This window comes from Oncorhynchus nerka, linkage group LG22 (assembly GCF_034236695.1).
Source record: "Oncorhynchus nerka isolate Pitt River linkage group LG22, Oner_Uvic_2.0, whole genome shotgun sequence".
Taxonomy (NCBI): Eukaryota; Metazoa; Chordata; class Actinopteri; order Salmoniformes; family Salmonidae; genus Oncorhynchus; species Oncorhynchus nerka.
In genome coordinates this window covers 21,062,278-21,078,316 of record NC_088417.1, presented here as the reverse complement: position 1 = coordinate 21,078,316, position 16,039 = coordinate 21,062,278, and the positions used below count along the sequence as shown (strand labels likewise).

Here is a 16,039-nt window from a genome sequence, read left to right as displayed (position 1 = left end):
GAGAGAGAGAGAGAGAGAGCTTGGTGTAGGATATGATTGGTGTGGGGAATGGACGGAGAGAGAGAGAGCTTGGTGTAGGGAGATGGACAGAGAGAGGGAGCTTGGTGTAGGATATGGACGGAGAGAGAGCTGAGTAGAGAGAGAGCTTGGTGAGTAGAGAGATGGACAGAGAGAGAGAGAGAGCCTGAGAGAGAGCTTGGTGTAGGAGATGGACGGAGAGAGAGAGCTTGGTAGGAGATGGACAGAGAGAGCTTGGTGTAGGAGATGACGGAGAGAGAGAGAGATTGGTGTAGGAGATGGAAGAGAGAGCTTGGTGTAGGAGATGGAGCGGAGGAGAGACATAGAGAGAGGGAGAGCTTGGTGTAGGAGATGGACGGAGAGAGAGAGAGCTTGGTGTAGGAGATGGACAGAGTGCTTGGTGTAGGAGATGGACGGAGAGAGAGAGAGAGAGAATGAGAGAGCGCTTGGTGTAGGAGATGAATGGGAGAGAGAGAGAGAGAGAGAGAGAGAGATGGACTTGGTGTAGGAGATGGACTGGGGAGAGAGAGAGAGAGATTGGTGTAGAGATGGACGGAGAGAGAGAGAGAGAGAGAGCTTGGTGTAGGAGATGGACGGAAGAGAGAGAGAGCTTGGTGTAGGGAGATGGACGCAGAGAGAGAGAGAGAGAGAGAGAGAGGCTTGGTGTAGTAGATGAACGGAGAGAGAGAGAGAGAGATTGGTGTAGGAGATGCACAGAGAGAGGTTGGTGTGGAGATGACATGAAAAGAGACAGCTGGTGTAGGGAAGATGGACGGAGAGAGAGAGAGAGGATATGTGCGGAGAGAGAGAGCTTGGTGTAGGAGATGGACGGAGAGAGAGAGAGAGATTGAAAGAGAGATGGTCGGCGGAGAGAGAGAGAGAGGGAAGCTTGGTGTAGGAGATGGACGGAGAGAGAGAGAGGAGATTGGTGTAGGAGATGGACAGGAGATGGACGAGAGAGAGAGAGAGAGAGAGAGCTTGGTGTAGGATGGGAGAAGCGCTTGGTGTGGGAGATGGACGGGAGAGAGAGAGAGCAGACATTTGTAGGAGATGAATGGATAGAGATAGCTTGGTGTAGGAAATATAGAGAGAGAGAGATTGGTGTATGAGATGGACAGAGAGAGAGAGAGAGAGAGGTGAGAGATGGAGCTTGAGTGTAGGATATGAGAGAGAGAGAGAGCTTGGTGTAGGAGATGGACGGAGAGAGAGGAGATGGAGAGAGAGAGAGAGAGAGATTAGCTTGGTGTAGGAGATGGACAGAGAGACAGAGAGAGCTTGGTGTAGGAGATGGACAGGAGAGAGAGAGAATGAGAGAGAGCTTGGTGTAGGAGATGGACGGAGAGAGAGAGAGATTAGCTTGGTGTAGGAGATGAACAGAGAGAGAGAGCTTGGTGTAGGAGATGAGAGAGAGAGAGAGAGCTTGGTGTAGGAGATGGACGGAGAGAGAGAGAGAGAGAGAGAGAGTGTAGGAGATGGACGGAGAGAGAGAGAGATTAGCGCTTGGTGTAGGAGATGGACGGAGAGAGAGAGAGAGAGAGAGAGAGAGACAGCTTGGTGTAGGAGATGGCCGGAGAGAGAGATTGGTGTAGGAGATGGACAGAGAGAGAGAGATAGAGGACAGGGAGCTTGGTGTAGGGAGATGGACGAGAGAGAGAGAGAGAGAGAGAGCTTGGTGTAGGATATGAACGGAGAGAACATTGTAGGAGATGGACGGAGAGAGCTTGGTGTAGGATATGGACGGAAAGAGAGAGCTTGGTGTAGGAGATGGACGAGAGAGAGAGAGAGAGCTTGGTGTAGGAGATGACGGAGAGAGAGAAACTTGGTGCTAGGAGATGGAGAGAGAGAGCTTGGTGTAGGGAGATGGACGGAGAGAGAGAGAAGATGAGAGAGAGAGAGAGCTTGGTGTAGGAGATGGATGGAGAGAGAGAGAGAGAGAGAGAGCTTGGTGTAGGAGATGGACGGGAGAGAGAAGAGAGGAGAGCTTGGTGTAGGAGATGGGAGAGAGAGGCTTATGTAGGAGATGGACAGAGAGAGAGAAGGCTTGGTGTAGGAGATGGACGGAGAGAGAGAGAGAGATATATAGAGAGAGAGAGCTTGGTGTAGGAGATGGATGGAGAGAGAGAGAGAGAGCTTGGTGTAGGAGATGGACGGAGAGAGATATATAGATAGATTGAGGTGTAGGATATTAATGGAGAGAGATGGACGGAGAGCTTGGTGTAGGAGATGAACGGAGAGAGAGAGAGAGAGAGCTTGGTGTAGGAGATGGACGGAGAGAGAGAGAGAGAGCTTGGTGTAGGAGATGGACTTGGAGTAGAGAGAGAGATTAGACTTGGTGTAGGAGATGAACAGAGAGAGAGAGAGAGAGCTTGGTGTGTGGAGGAGATGGACGGAGAGAGAGCTTGGTGAGAGATGAGAGAGCTTGGTGTGGGAGATGAACAGAGAGAGAGAGAGCTTGGTGTAGAGATGACATGGAGCTAGAGGAGATGTACAGAGAGGGAGAGAGAGAGCTTGGTGTAGGATGTAGGAGATGGACAGAGCTTGGTGTAGGAGATGGACGGAGAGAGAGAGAGAGAGAGCTTGGTGTAGGAGATGGACGGAGAGAGAGAGAGAGAGAGAGAGAGCTTGGTGTAGGAGATGGACGGGAGAGAGAGAGCTGGTGGTGTAGAGATGGACGGAGAGAGAGAGAGAGAGAGAGCTTGGTGTAGGAGATGAGAGAGAGAGAGAGAGAGAGAGATGAGGAGAGAGAGCTTGGTGTAGGAGATGACAGAGAGAGAGAGAGAGCTTGGTGTAGGATGATGGACAGAGAGAGAGAGAGAGACGGTGTAGGAGATGGAGAGAGAGAGAGAGAGCTTGGTGTAGGAGATGGACGGAGAGTGAGAGAGAGGCCATAGTGTAGGAGATGGACAGAGAGAGAGAGAGAGAGAGAGAGAGATTGGTGGAGATGGACGGAGAGAGAGAGAGAGCTTGGTGTAGGAGATGGACGGAGAGAGAGAGAGAGAGAGAGAGCTTGGTGTAGGAGATGGACTGAGAGAGAGAGAGAGAGGACAGAGAGAGAGAGAGAGAGAGCTTGGTGTAGGAGATGGAGAGAGAGAGAGCTTGGTGTAGGAGATGGAGAGAGAGAGAGAGAGTAGGAGAGATTGGTGTGGAGGAGAGAGAGAGAGAGAGAGAGAGAGAGCTTGGACAGAGAGAGAGAGGGAGCTGTAGGAGATGAACGGAGAGAGAGAGAGAGAGAGAGAGAGAGAGAGAGCTTGGTGTAGGAAATGTACTTGGAGAGAGAGAGAGAGCTTGGTGTAGGAGATGAACGGAGAGAGAGAGAGAGAGAGCTTGGTGTAGGATATGGGAGAAGAGAGAGAGGCTTGGTGTAGGAGAGAAAGAGAGAGAGCTATGTAGGAGATGGACGGAGAGAGAGAGAGAGAGAGAGAGAGAGAGCTTGGTGTAGGAGATGGACGGAGAGAGAGAGAGAGAGAGAGAGCTTGGTGTAGGAGATGGACGGAGAGAGAGAGAGAGAGAGAGAGAGAGAGAGAGAGCTTGGTGTAGGAGATGGACGGAGAGAGAGAGAGAGAGAGCTTGGTGTAGGAGATGGACGGAGAGAGAGAGAGAGAGAGAGAGAGAGGAGATGGACGGAGAGAGAGAGAGAGAGAGAGAGAGCTTGGTGTAGGTGTAGGAGATGGACGGAGAGAGAGAGAGCTTGGTGTAGGAGATGGACGAGAGAGAGAGAGAGAGAGCTTGGTGTAGGAGATGACAGGACGGAGAGAGAGAGAGAGAGAGAGGTGTATTGGTGTAGGAGATGGAGAGGAGAGAGAGAGGACGGAGAGAGAGAGAGAGAGAGCTTGGTGTAGGAGATGGACGGAGAGAGAGAGAGAGAGAGAGGTGTAGGAGATGACAGAGAGATAGAGAGGTGTAGGAGAGAGAGAGAGAGCTTGGTGTAGGAGATGGACGGAGAGAGAGAGAGAGAGGAGATAAAACTTGGTGTAGGACGGAGAGAGAGAGAGAGAGAGCTTGAGAGATGAGAGAGAGAGAGAGAGCTTGGTGTAGGAGATGGACGGTGTAGAGAGAGAGAGAGAGAGAGAGCTTGGTGTAGAGAGATGGACAGGAGAGAGAGAGAGAGAGAGAGAGAGAGAGATTGGTGTAGGAGATGAACGAGAGAGAGAGAGAGCTTGGTGTAGGAGATGGAACGGAGAGAGAGAGAGAGAGAGCTTGGTGTAGGAGATGAACGGAGAGAGAGAGAGAGAGCTTGGTGTAGGAGATGGACAGAGAGAGAGAGAGCTTGGTGTAGGAGAGACGAGAGAGAGAGAGAGAGAGAGCTTGGTGTAGGAGATGGACGGAGAGAGAGAGAGAGCTTGGTGTAGGAGATGGACAGAGAGAGAGAGAGAGAGAGAGCTTGGTGTAGGAGATGGAGAGAGAGAGAGAGAGCTTGGTGTAGGAGATGGACGGAGAGAGAGAGAGAGAGCTTGGTGTAGGAGATGGACGGAGAGAGAGAGAGAGAGCTTGGTGTAGGAGATGATGGACGGAGAGAGAGAGAGAGAGAGAGAGAGAGAGAGAGAGAGCTTGGTGTAGGATGATGGAGAGAGAAGAGAGAGAGGAGATGAGAGCTTGGTGTAGGAGATGGACAGGAGAGAGAGAGAGAGCTTGGTGTAGGAGATGGACGGAGAGAGAGAGAGAGAGAGAGAGAGCTGGTGTAGGAGATGGACGGAGAGAGAGAGAGAGAGCTTGGTGTAGGAGATGGACGGAGAGAGAGAGAGAGAGATTTGGTGTAGGGACGGAGAGAGAGAGAGAGCTTGGTGTAGGAGATGGACGAGAGAGAGAGAGAGAGAGAGAGCTTGGTGTAGGAGATGGACGGAGAGAGAGAGAGAGAGAGAGATTGGTGTAGGAGATGGACAGAGAGAGAGAGAGAGAGAGAGAGAGAGCTTGGTGTAGGACTTGGACAGAGAGAGAGAGGGAGCTTGGTGTAGGAGATGGACGGAGAGAGAGAGAGAGAGAGAGAGAGAGAGAGAGAGAGCTTGGTGTAGGATATGACCTAGAGAGAGAGAGAGAGAGCTTGGTGTAGGAGATGAACGGAGAGAGAGAGAGAGAGCTTGGTGTAGGATATGTACGGAGAGAGAGAGAGCTTGGTGTAGGAGATGGACGAGAGAGAGAGAGAGAGAGAGAGCTTGGTGTAGGAGATGGACGGAGAGAGAGAGAGAGAGAGCTTGGTGTAGGAGATGGACGGAGAGAGAGAGAGAGAGAGAGAGAGAGAGCTTGGTGTAGGAGATAAACGGAGAGAGAGAGAGAGAGCTTGGTGTAGGAGATGGACAGAGAGAGAGAGAGAGAGCTTGGTGTAGGAGATGGACGGAGAGATAGAGAGAGAGAATGAGAGAGAGAGCTTGGTGTAGGAGATGGACGGAGAGAGAGAGAGAGAGAGAGAGAGAGAGAGAGAGAGAGAGCTTGGTGTAGGAGATGGACGGAGAGTGAGAGAGAGAGAGCTTGGTGTAGGAGATGGACGGAGAGAGAGAGAGAGAGAGAGAGAGAGAGAGAGCTTGGTGTAGGAGATGGACGGAGAGAGAGAGAGAGAGCTTGGTGTAGGAGATGGACGGAGAGAGAGAGAGAGAGAGAGGTGGAGATGGACAGAGAGAGAGAGAGAGAGCTTGGTGTAGAGAGAGAGAGAGAGAGAGAGCTTGGTGTAGGAGAGACGGAGAGAGAGAGAGAGATTGGTGTAGGAGATGGACGGAGAGAGAGAGAGAGGTGTAGGAGATGGACGGAGAGAGAGAGAGAGAGAGAGAGCTTGGTGTAGGAGATGAACGGAGAGAGAGAGAGAGAGAGCTTGGTGTAGGAGATGGACAGAGAGAGAGAGAGCTTGGTGTAGAAGATGGTGTAGGACTATGGACAGAGAGAGGAGCTTGGTGTAGGAGATGGACGGAGAGAGAGAGAGAGAGAGAGCTTGGTGTAGGAGATGGACGGAGAGAGAGAGAGAGAGAGCTTGGTGTAGGAGATGGACGGAGAGAGAGAGAGAGAGAGAGAGCTTGGTGTAGGACTATGGAGAGAGAGAGAGAGAGCTTGGTGTAGGAGATGGACGGAGAGAGAGAGAGAGAGAGAGAGAGGAGATGAACGGAGAGAGAGAGAGAGAGAGCTTGGTGTAGGAGATGGACGAGAGAGAGAGAGAGAGAGAGAGAGCTTGGTGTAGGAGATGAACGGAGAGAGAGAGAGAGAGAGATTGGTGTAGGAGATGGACAGAGAGAGAGAGAGAGAGAGAGAGAGAGCTTGGTGTAGGACTTGGACAGAGAGAGAGAGGGAGCTTGGTGTAGGAGATGGACGGAGAGAGAGAGAGAGAGAGAGAGAGAGAGAGCTTGGTGTAGGATATGACCTAGAGAGAGAGAGAGAGAGAGCTTGGTGTAGGAGATGAACGGAGAGAGAGAGAGAGAGCTTGGTGTAGGATATGTACGGAGAGAGAGAGAGCTTGGTGTAGGAGATGAACGGAGAGAGAGAGAGAGAGCTTGGTGTAGGAGATGGACGGAGAGAGAGAGAGAGAGCTTGGTGTAGGAGATGGACGGAGAGAGAGAGAGAGAGAGCTTGGTGTAGGAGATGGACGGAGAGAGAGAGAGAGCTTGGTGTAGGAGATGGACGAGAGAGAGAGAGAGAGCTTGGTGTAGGAGATGGACGGAGAGAGAGAGAGAGAGAGAGAGAGAGAGAGAGCTTGGTGTAGGAGATGGACGGAGAGAGAGAGAGAGAGAGAGAGCTTGGTGTAGGACTTGAGAGAGAGAGAGAGCTTGGTGTAGGAGATGGACGGAGAGAGAGAGAGAGAGATGGACGGAGAGAGAGAGAGAGAGAGAGCTTGGTGTAGGAGATGGACGGAGAGAGAGAGAGAGAGAGAGAGAGAGAGAGAGAGCTTGGTGTAGGAGATGGACGGAGAGAGAGAGAGAGAGCTTGGTGTAGGAGATGGACGGAGAGAGAGAGAGAGAGAGGTGTAGGAGATGAGACGGAGAGAGAGAGAGCTTGGTGTAGGAGAGATGAGACGAGAGAGAGAGAGAGAGAGCTTGGTGTAGGAGATGGACGGAGAGAGAGAGAGAGAGCTTGGTGTAGGAGATGGACAGAGAGAGAGAGAGAGAGAGAGAGAGAGAGAGAGAGAGCTTGGTGTAGGAGATGGACGGAGAGAGAGAGAGAGAGAGAGCTTGGTGTAGGAGATGGACAGAGAGAGAGAGAGAGAGAGAGAGAGCTTGGTGTAGGAGATGGAGAGAGAGAGAGAGAGAGCTTGGTGTAGGAGATGGACGGAGAGAGAGAGAGAGAGAGCTTGGTGTAGGAGATGGACGGAGAGAGAGAGAGAGAGAGAGCTTGGTGTAGGAGATGGACGGAGAGAGAGAGAGAGAGAGAGAGAGAGCTTGGTGTAGGAGATGGACGGAGAGAGAGAGAGAGAGCTTGGTGTAGGAGATGAACGGAGAGAGAGAGAGAGAGAGCTTGGTGTAGGAGATGTACGGAGAGAGAGAGAGAGCTTGGTGTAGGAGATGGAGGAGAGAGAGAGAGAGAGAGAGAGAGAGAGAGCTTGGTGTAGGAGATGAACGGAGAGAGAGAGAGCTTGGTGTAGGAGAGAGGAGAGAGAGAGAGAGCGGAGTAGAGATGAGAGAGAGAGAGAGAGAGCTTGGTGTAGGAGATGGACGGAGAGAGAGAGAGAGAGAGAGAGAGAGAGAGAGAGAGAGAGAGCTTGGTGTAGGAGATGGACGGAGAGAGAGAGAGAGAGAGAGAGAGAGCTTGGTGTAGGAGATGGACGGAGAGAGAGAGAGAGAGAGAGAGAGCTTGGTGTAGGAGATGGACGGAGAGAGAGAGAGAGAGCTTGGTGTAGGAGATGGACAGAGAGAGAGAGAGAGAGAGAGCTTGGTGTAGGAGATGGACGGAGAGAGAGAGAGAGCTTGGTGTAGGAGATGGACGGAGAGAGAGAGAGAGAGAGAGCTTGGTGTAGGAGATGGACGAGAGAGAGAGAGAGAGAGAGCTTGGTGTAGGAGATGGACGGAGAGAGAGAGAGAGAGAGCTTGGTGTAGGATATGATGGAGAGAGAGAGAGCTTGAGGAGAGAGAGAGAGAGCTTGGTGTAGGAGATGGACGGAGAGAGAGAGAGAGAGAGAGCTTGGTGTAGGAGATGAACGGAGAGAGAGAGAGAGAGCTTGGTGTAGGAGATGGACGAGAGATAGTAGGAGAGAGAGAGAGAGCTTGGTGTAGGAGATGGACGGAGAGAGAGAGAGAGGTGTAGAGATGGACGGAGAGAGAGAGAGAGAGAGCTTGGTGTAGGAGATGTACGGAGAGAGAGAGAGCTTGGTGTAGGAGATGACGGAGAGAGAGAGAGAGCTTGGTGTAGGAGATGGACGGAGAGAGAGAGAGAGAGCTTGGTGTAGAGATGAGAGAGAGAGAGAGAGAGCTTGGTGTAGGAGATGGACGAGAGAGAGAGAGAGAGAGAGCTTGGTGTAGGAGATGGACGGAGAGAGAGAGGTGTAGGAGATGGACGGAGAGAGAGAGAGAGAGATTGGTGTAGGAGATGGACAGAGAGAGAGAGAGAGAGAGAGAGCTTGGTGTAGGAGATGGACGGAGAGAGAGAGAGAGAGATTGGTGTAGGAGATGGAGGAGAGAGAGAGAGAGAGAGAGAGCTTGGTGTAGGAGATGGACGGAGAGAGAGAGAGCTTGGTGGTGTAGGAGATGGACAGAGAGAGAGAGAGAGAGAGAGAGAGCTTGGTGTAGGAGATGGACGGAGAGAGAGAGAGAGAGAGAGCTTGGTGTAGGAGATGGACGGAGAGAGAGAGAGAGAGAGCTTGGTGTAGGAGATGGACAGATGAGAGAGAGAGAGAGAGAGAGAGAGCTTGGTGTAGGAGATGGACGGAGAGAGAGAGAGAGAGATTGGTGTAGGAGATGGACGAGAGAGAGAGAGTGAGGAGATGAGAGAGAGAGAGAGCTTGGTGTAGGAGATGGAGGAGAGAGAGAGAGCTTGGTGTAGGAGATGGACGGAGAGAGAGAGAGAGAGAGAGAGATTGGTGTAGTAGATGGACGGAGAGAGAGAGAGAGCTTGGTGTAGGAGATGGACAGAGAGAGAGAGAGAGAGAGAGAGAGAGAGAGCTTGGTGTAGGAGATGGAACGGAGAGAGAGAGAGAGAGAGATTGGTGTAGGAGATGGACAGAGAGAGAGAGAGAGAGAGAGAGAGAGAGAGCTTGGTGTAGGACTAGGACAGAGAGAGAGAGGGAGCTTGGTGTAGGAGATGGACGGAGAGAGAGAGAGAGAGAGAGAGCTTGGTGTAGGAGATGAACGGAGAGAGAGAGAGAGAGCTTGGTGTAGGAGATGTACGGAGAGAGAGAGAGAGCTTGGTGTAGGAGATGGACGGAGAGAGAGAGAGAGAGAGAGGATATGTAGATGGACGGAGAGAGAGAGAGCTTGGTGTAGGAGATGGACGGAGAGAGAGAGAGAGAGAGAGAGAGAGCTTGGTGTAGGAGATGAACGGAGAGAGAGAGAGAGCTTGGTGTAGGAGATGGACGAGAGAGAGAGAGAGAGAGAGGAGAGAGAGAGAGAGGTGTAGGAGATGAACGGAGAGAGAGAGAGAGAGAGAGAGCTTGGTGTAGGAGATGGACGGAGAGAGAGAGAGAGAGAGATTGGTGTAGGAGATGGACAGGAGATGAGAGAGAGAGAGGAGATGAGGAGAGAGAGAGAGAGCTTGGTGTAGGAGATGGACGAGAGAGAGAGAGAGAGCTTGGTGTAGGAGATGGACGGAGAGAGAGAGAGAGAGAGAGAGAGCTTGGTGTAGGAGATGAAGGACAGAGAGAGAGAGAGAGCTTGGTGTAGGAGATGGACGGAGAGAGAGAGAGAGAGAGAGGATATGAACGGAGAGAGAGAGAGAGAGAGCTTGGTGTAGGAGATGAACGGAGAGAGAGAGAGAGAGAGCTTGGTGTAGGATATGTACGGAGAGAGAGAGAGAGCTTGGTGTAGGAGATGGACGGAGAGAGAGAGAGAGAGAGAGAGCTTGGTGTAGGAGATGGACGGAGAGAGAGAGAGAGAGAGAGAGAGAGAGCTTGGTGTAGGAGATGGACGGAGAGAGAGAGAGAGAGCTTGGTGTAGGAGATGGACGGAGAGAGAGAGAGAGAGAGAGAGAGAGCTTGGTGTAGGAGATGGACGGAGAGAGAGAGAGAGCTTGGTGTAGGAGATGGACGGAGAGAGAGAGAGAGAGAGAGAGAGAGCTTGGTGTAGGAGATGGACGGAGAGAGAGCTTGGTGTAGGAGATGAGAGAGAGAGAGAGAGCTTGGTGTAGGAGATGGACGGAGAGAGAGAGAGAGAGCTTGGTGTAGGAGATGGACGGAGAGAGAGAGAGAGAGAGAGAGCTTGGTGTAGGAGATGGACGGAGAGAGAGAGAGAGAGAGGAGGGAGAGAGAGAGAGAGAGAGAGCTTGGTGTAGGAGATGGACGGAGAGAGAGAGAGAGAGAGAGAGAGAGAGAGAGCTTGGTGTAGGAGATGGACGGAGAGAGAGAGAGAGAGGAGCTTGGTGTAGGAGATGGACGGAGAGAGAGAGAGAGAGAGAGAGAGAGAGAGCTTGGTGTAGGAGATGGAGAGAGAGAGAGAGAGAGAGAGAGAGAGAGAGCTTGGTGTAGGAGATGGACGGAGAGAGAGAGAGAGAGAGAGAGAGCTTGGTGTAGGAGATGGACGGAGAGAGAGAGAGAGAGAGAGAGAGAGAGAGCTTGGTGTAGGAGATGGACGGAGAGAGAGAGAGAGAGAGATTGGTGTAGGAGATGGACGGAGAGAGAGAGAGAGAGAGCTTGGTGTAGGAGATGGACAGGAGAGAGAGAGAGAGAGAGAGAGAGAGCTTGGTGTAGGAGATGGACGGAGAGAGAGAGAGAGAGCTTGGTGTAGGAGATGGACAGAGAGAGAGAGAGAGAGAGAGAGAGCTTGGTGTAGGAGATGGACGGAGAGAGAGAGAGAGAGCTTGAGGAGATGAGAGAGAGAGAGAGAGAGAGAGTGTAGGAGATGGACAGAGAGAGAGAGAGAGAGAGAGCTTGGTGTAGGAGATGGAGAGAGAGAGCTTGGTGTAGAGATGGACGAGAGAGAGAGAGAGAGAGAGTGGTAGGAGAGACCTAGAGAGAGAGAGAGAGAGCTTGGTGTAGGAGATGAACGGAGAGAGAGAGAGAGAGAGCTTGGTGTAGGATATGTACGGAGAGAGAGAGAGAGCTTGGTGTAGGAGATGGACGGAGATAGAGAGAGAGAGAGCTTGGTGTAGGATATGGACGGAGAGAGAGAGAGAGAGAGAGAGAGCTTGGTGTAGGAGATGGACGGAGAGAGAGAGAGAGAGAGCTTGGTGTAGGAGATGAATGGAGAGAGAGAGAGAGCTTGGTGTAGGAGATGGACGGAGAGAGAGAGAGAGAGAGAGCTTGGTGTAGGAGATGAACGGAGAGAGAGAGAGAGAGAGAGAGAGAGAGCTTGGTGTAGGAGATGAACGGAGAGAGAGAGAGAGAGAGAGATGGACAGAGAGAGAGAGAGAGAGAGAGAGAGAGAGCTTGGTGTAGGAGATGGACGGAGAGAGAGAGAGCTTGGTGTAGGAGATGGACGGAGAGAGAGAGAGAGAGCTTGGTGTAGGAGATGGACAGAGAGAGAGAGAGAGAGAGAGAGAGAGCTTGGTGTAGGAGATGGACTAGGACAGAGAGAGAGAGAGAGAGCTTGGTGTAGGAGATGGACGGAGAGAGAGAGAGAGAGAGAGAGAGAGAGAGCTTGGTGTAGGATATGAACGGAGAGAGAGAGAGAGAGAGAGCTTGGTGTAGGAGATGAACGGAGAGAGAGAGAGAGAGCTTGGTGTAGGATATGTACGGAGAGAGAGAGAGAGAGCTTGGTGTAGGAGATGGACGGAGAGAGAGAGAGAGAGAGAGAGCTTGGTGTAGGAGATGGACAGAGAGAGAGAGAGAGAGAGAGAGAGAGAGAGCTTGGTGTAGGACTAGACAGAGAGAGAGGGAGCTTGGTGTAGGAGATGGAGGAGATGAGGAGAGAGAGAGAGAGAGCTTGGTGTAGGAGATGGACGGAGAGAGAGAGAGAGAGATAGAGAGAGAGAGAGAGAGAGAGAGCTTGGTGTAGGAGATGAACGGAGAGAGAGAGAGAGCTTGGTGTAGGAGATGGACGGAGAGAGAGAGAGAGAGAGAGAGAGAGAGAGAGAGAGCTTGGTGTAGGAGATGGACGGAGAGAGAGAGAGAGCTTGGTGTAGGAGATGGACGGAGAGAGAGAGAGAGAGAGAGAGCTTGGTGTAGGAGATGGACGGAGAGAGAGAGAGAGAGAGCTTGGTGTAGGAGATGGACGGAGAGAGAGAGAGAGAGAGAGAGAGAGAGAGCTTGGTGTAGGAGATGGACGGAGAGAGAGAGAGAGATTGGTGTAGGAGATGGACGGAGAGAGAGAGAGAGAGAGAGAGAGAGAGCTTGGTGTAGGAGATGGACGGAGAGAGAGAGAGAGAGAGATTGGTGTAGGAGATGGACGGAGAGAGAGAGAGAGAGCTTGGTGTAGGAGATGGACAGAGAGAGAGAGAGAGAGAGAGAGAGAGCTTGGTGTAGGAGATGAATGGAGAGAGAGAGAGAGAGAGAGAGAGCTTGGTGTAGGAGATGGACAGAGAGAGAGAACTAGGACAGAGAGAGAGAGCTTGGTGTAGGAGATGGAGAGAGAGAGAGAGAGAGAGCTTGGTGTAGGAGATGAACGGAGAGAGAGAGAGAGAGAGAGAGCTTGGTGTAGGATATGTACGGAGAGAGAGAGAGAGAGCTTGGTGTAGGAGATGGACGGAGAGAGAGAGAGAGAGGAGAGGAGAGAGAGAGAGCTTGGTGTAGGAGATGGACGGAGAGAGAGAGAGAGAGAGAGAGAGGAGATGGACGGAGAGAGAGAGAGAGCTTGGTGTAGGAGATGGACGAGAGAGAGAGAGAGAGAGCTTGGTGTAGGAGATGAACGGAGAGAGAGAGAGAGAGAGAGAGCTTGGTGTAGGAGATGGACGGAGAGAGAGAGAGAGAGATTGAGTGTAGGAGATGGAGAGAGAGAGAGAGAGAGAGCTTGGTGTAGGAGATGGACGGAGAGAGAGAGAGAGAGAGCTTGGTGTAGGAGATGGACGGAGAGAGAGAGAGAGAGCTTGGTGTAGGAGATGGACGGAGAGAGAGAGAGAGAGGAGAGAGAGGAGAGCTTGGTGTAGGAGATGGACGGAGAGAGAGAGAGCTTGGTGTAGGAGATGAACGGAGAGAGAGAGAGAGAGAGAGAGCTTGGTGTAGGAGATGAACGGAGAGAGAGAGAGAGAGCTTGGTGTAGGAGATGACGGAGAGAGAGAGAGAGCTTGGTGTAGGAGATGGACGGAGAGAGAGAGAGAGAGAGAGAGAGAGGAGATGGACGAGAGAGAGAGATAGAGCTTGGTGTAGGATATGGACGGAGAGAGAGAGAGAGAGAGAGCTTGGTGTAGGAGATGGACGGAGAGAGAGAGCTTGGTGTAGGAGATGGACGGAGAGAGAGAGAGAGAGAGAGCTTGGTGTAGGAGATGAACGGAGAGAGAGAGAGAGAGAGCTTGGTGTAGGAGATGGACAGAGAGAGAGAGAGAGAGAGAGAGAGAGCTTGGTGTAGGAGATGGACAGGGGGAGAGAGAGAGAGAGAGAGAGCTTGGTGTAGGACTAGGACGGAGAGAGAGAGAGAGAGAGAGAGAGGGAGCTTGGTGTAGGAGATGGATGGAGAGAGAGAGAGAGAGAGAGAGAGAGCTTGGTGTAGTACTAGGACTCAGAGAGAGAGAGAGAGAGAGAGCTTGGTGTAGGAGATGAACGGAGAGAGAGAGAGAGAGCTTGGTGTAGGAGATGGACAGAGAGAGAGAGAGAGAGAGAGAGAGAGAGAGCTTGGTGTAGGAGATGGACAGGGGGGAGAGAGAGAGAGAGAGAGAGAGAGCTTGGTGTAGGACTAGGACGGAGAGAGAGAGAGAGAGAGAGAGGGAGCTTGGTGTAGGAGATGGATGGAGAGAGAGAGAGAGAGAGCTTGGTGTAGGACTAGGATGAGACGAGAGAGAGAGAGAGAGAGCTTGGTGTAGGAGATGGACGGAGAGAGAGAGAGAGAGAGAGCTTGGTGTAGGAGATGGACGGAGAGAGAGAGAGAGAGAGCTTGGTGTAGGAGATGACGGAGAGAGAGAGAGAGAGAGCTTGGTGTAGGAGATGGACAGAGAGAGAGAGAGAGAGAGAGAGAGCTTGGTATAGGATATGTACGGAGAGAGAGAGCTTGGTGTAGGAGATGTACGGAGAGAGAGAGAGAGCTTGGTGTAGGAGATGGACGGAGAGAGAGAGAGAGAGCTTGGTGTAGGAGATGGACGGAGAGAGAGAGAGAGAGAGCTTGGTGTAGGAGATGGACGGAGAGAGAGAGAGAGAGAGCTTGGTGTAGGAGATGACGGAGATAGAGAGAGAGAGAGAGCTTGGTGTAGGAGATGGACGGAGAGAGAGAGAGAGAGAGCTTGGTGTAGGAGATGGACGGAGAGAGAGAGAGAGAGCTTGGTGTAGGAGATGGACGGAGAGAGAGAGAGAGAGCTTGGTGTAGGAGATGGACAGAGAGAGAGAGAGAGAGAGAGCTTGGTGTAGGAGATGGACGGAGAGAGAGAGAGAGAGAGAGATTGGTGTAGGAGATGGACGGAGAGAGAGAGAGAGAGAGAGAGAGAGAGCTTGGTGTAGTACTAGGACGGAGAGAGATAGAGGGAGCTTGGTGTAGGAGATGGACGGAGAGAGAGAGAGAGAGAAAGAGAGAGAGAGAGCTTGGTGTAGGAGATGGACGGAGAGAGAGAGAGAGAGAGAGAGAGCGAGAGAGAGAGCGCTTGGTGTAGGACTAGGACGGAGAGAGAGAGAGAGAGGGAGCTTGGTGTAGGAGATGGACAGAGAGAGAGAGAGAGAGAGAGAGAGCTTGGTGTAGGACTAGGACGGAGAGAGAGAGAGAGAGAGCTTGGTGTAGGAGATGGACGGAGAGAGAGAGAGAGAGAGCTTGGTGTAGGAGATGGACGGAGAGAGAGAGAGAGAGCTTGGTGTAGGAGATGAACAGAGAGAGAGAGAGAGAGAGCTTGGTGTAGGAGATGGACGGAGAGAGAGAGAGAGATTGGTGTAGGAGATGGACGGAGAGAGAGAGAGAGAGAGAGCTTGGTGTAGGACGGAGAGAGAGAGAGGGAGGTTGGTGTAGGAGATGGACGGAGAGAGAGAGAGAGAGAGAGAGCTTGGTGTAGGAGATGGACGGAGAGAGAGAGAGAGAGCTTGGTGTAGGAGATGAATGGAGAGAGAGAGAGAGAGAGAGAGAGAGAGAGAGCTTGGTGTAGGAGATGTGCGGAGAGAGAGAGAGAGCTTGGTGTAGGAGATGTACGGAGAGAGAGAGAGAGCTTGTTGTATGAGATGAACGGAGAGAGAGAGAGAGAGAGAGAGAGATCTTGGTGTAGGAGATGACAGAGAGAGAGAGAGAGCTTGGTGTAGGAGATGGACGGAGAGAGAGAGAGAGAGAGCTTGGTGTAGGATATGTACGGAGAGAGAGAGAGAGCTTGGTGTAGGAGATGGACGGAGAGAGAGAGAGAGAGAGAGAGAGAGAGCTTGGTGTAGGAGATGGACGGAGAGAGAGAGAGAGCTTGGTGTAGGAGATGAACGGAGAGAGAGCTTGGTGTAGGAGATGGACGGAGAGAGAGAGAGAGAGAGAGCTTGGTGTAGGAGATGGACGGAGAGAGAGAGAGAGCTTGGTGTAGGAGATGGACGGAGAGAGAGAGAGAGAGAGAGAGAGAGAGAGAGAGAGAGAGAGAGAGAGAACGAGAGCTTGGTGCAGGAGATGGACGGAGAAAGAGAGAGCTTGGTGTAGGAGATGGACGGAGAGAGAGAGAGAGAGAGAATGAGAGAGAGAGAGAGAGAGCTTGGTGTAGGAGATGGACGGAGAGAGAGAGAGAGAGAGAGAGAGAGATCTTGGTGTAGGAGATGGACTGAGAGAGAGAGAGAGAGAGAGCTTGGTGTAGGAGATGGACGGAGAGAGAGAGAGAGAGTGAGAGAGAGAGAGATAGAGAGAGAGAGAGCGAGAGAGAGAGAGAGCTTGGT

The 16,039-nt window shown here is 52.0% G+C and overlaps 1 protein-coding gene across 1 annotated transcript in view; it reads left to right on the top strand.

Annotated features, from left to right (window-relative positions):
* Positions 1 to 16,039, top strand: part of cntnap2a (contactin associated protein 2a) — a 383,710-nt gene that overhangs the window by 169,713 nt on the left and 197,958 nt on the right. The gene's annotated exons all lie outside the window — the stretch shown is intronic.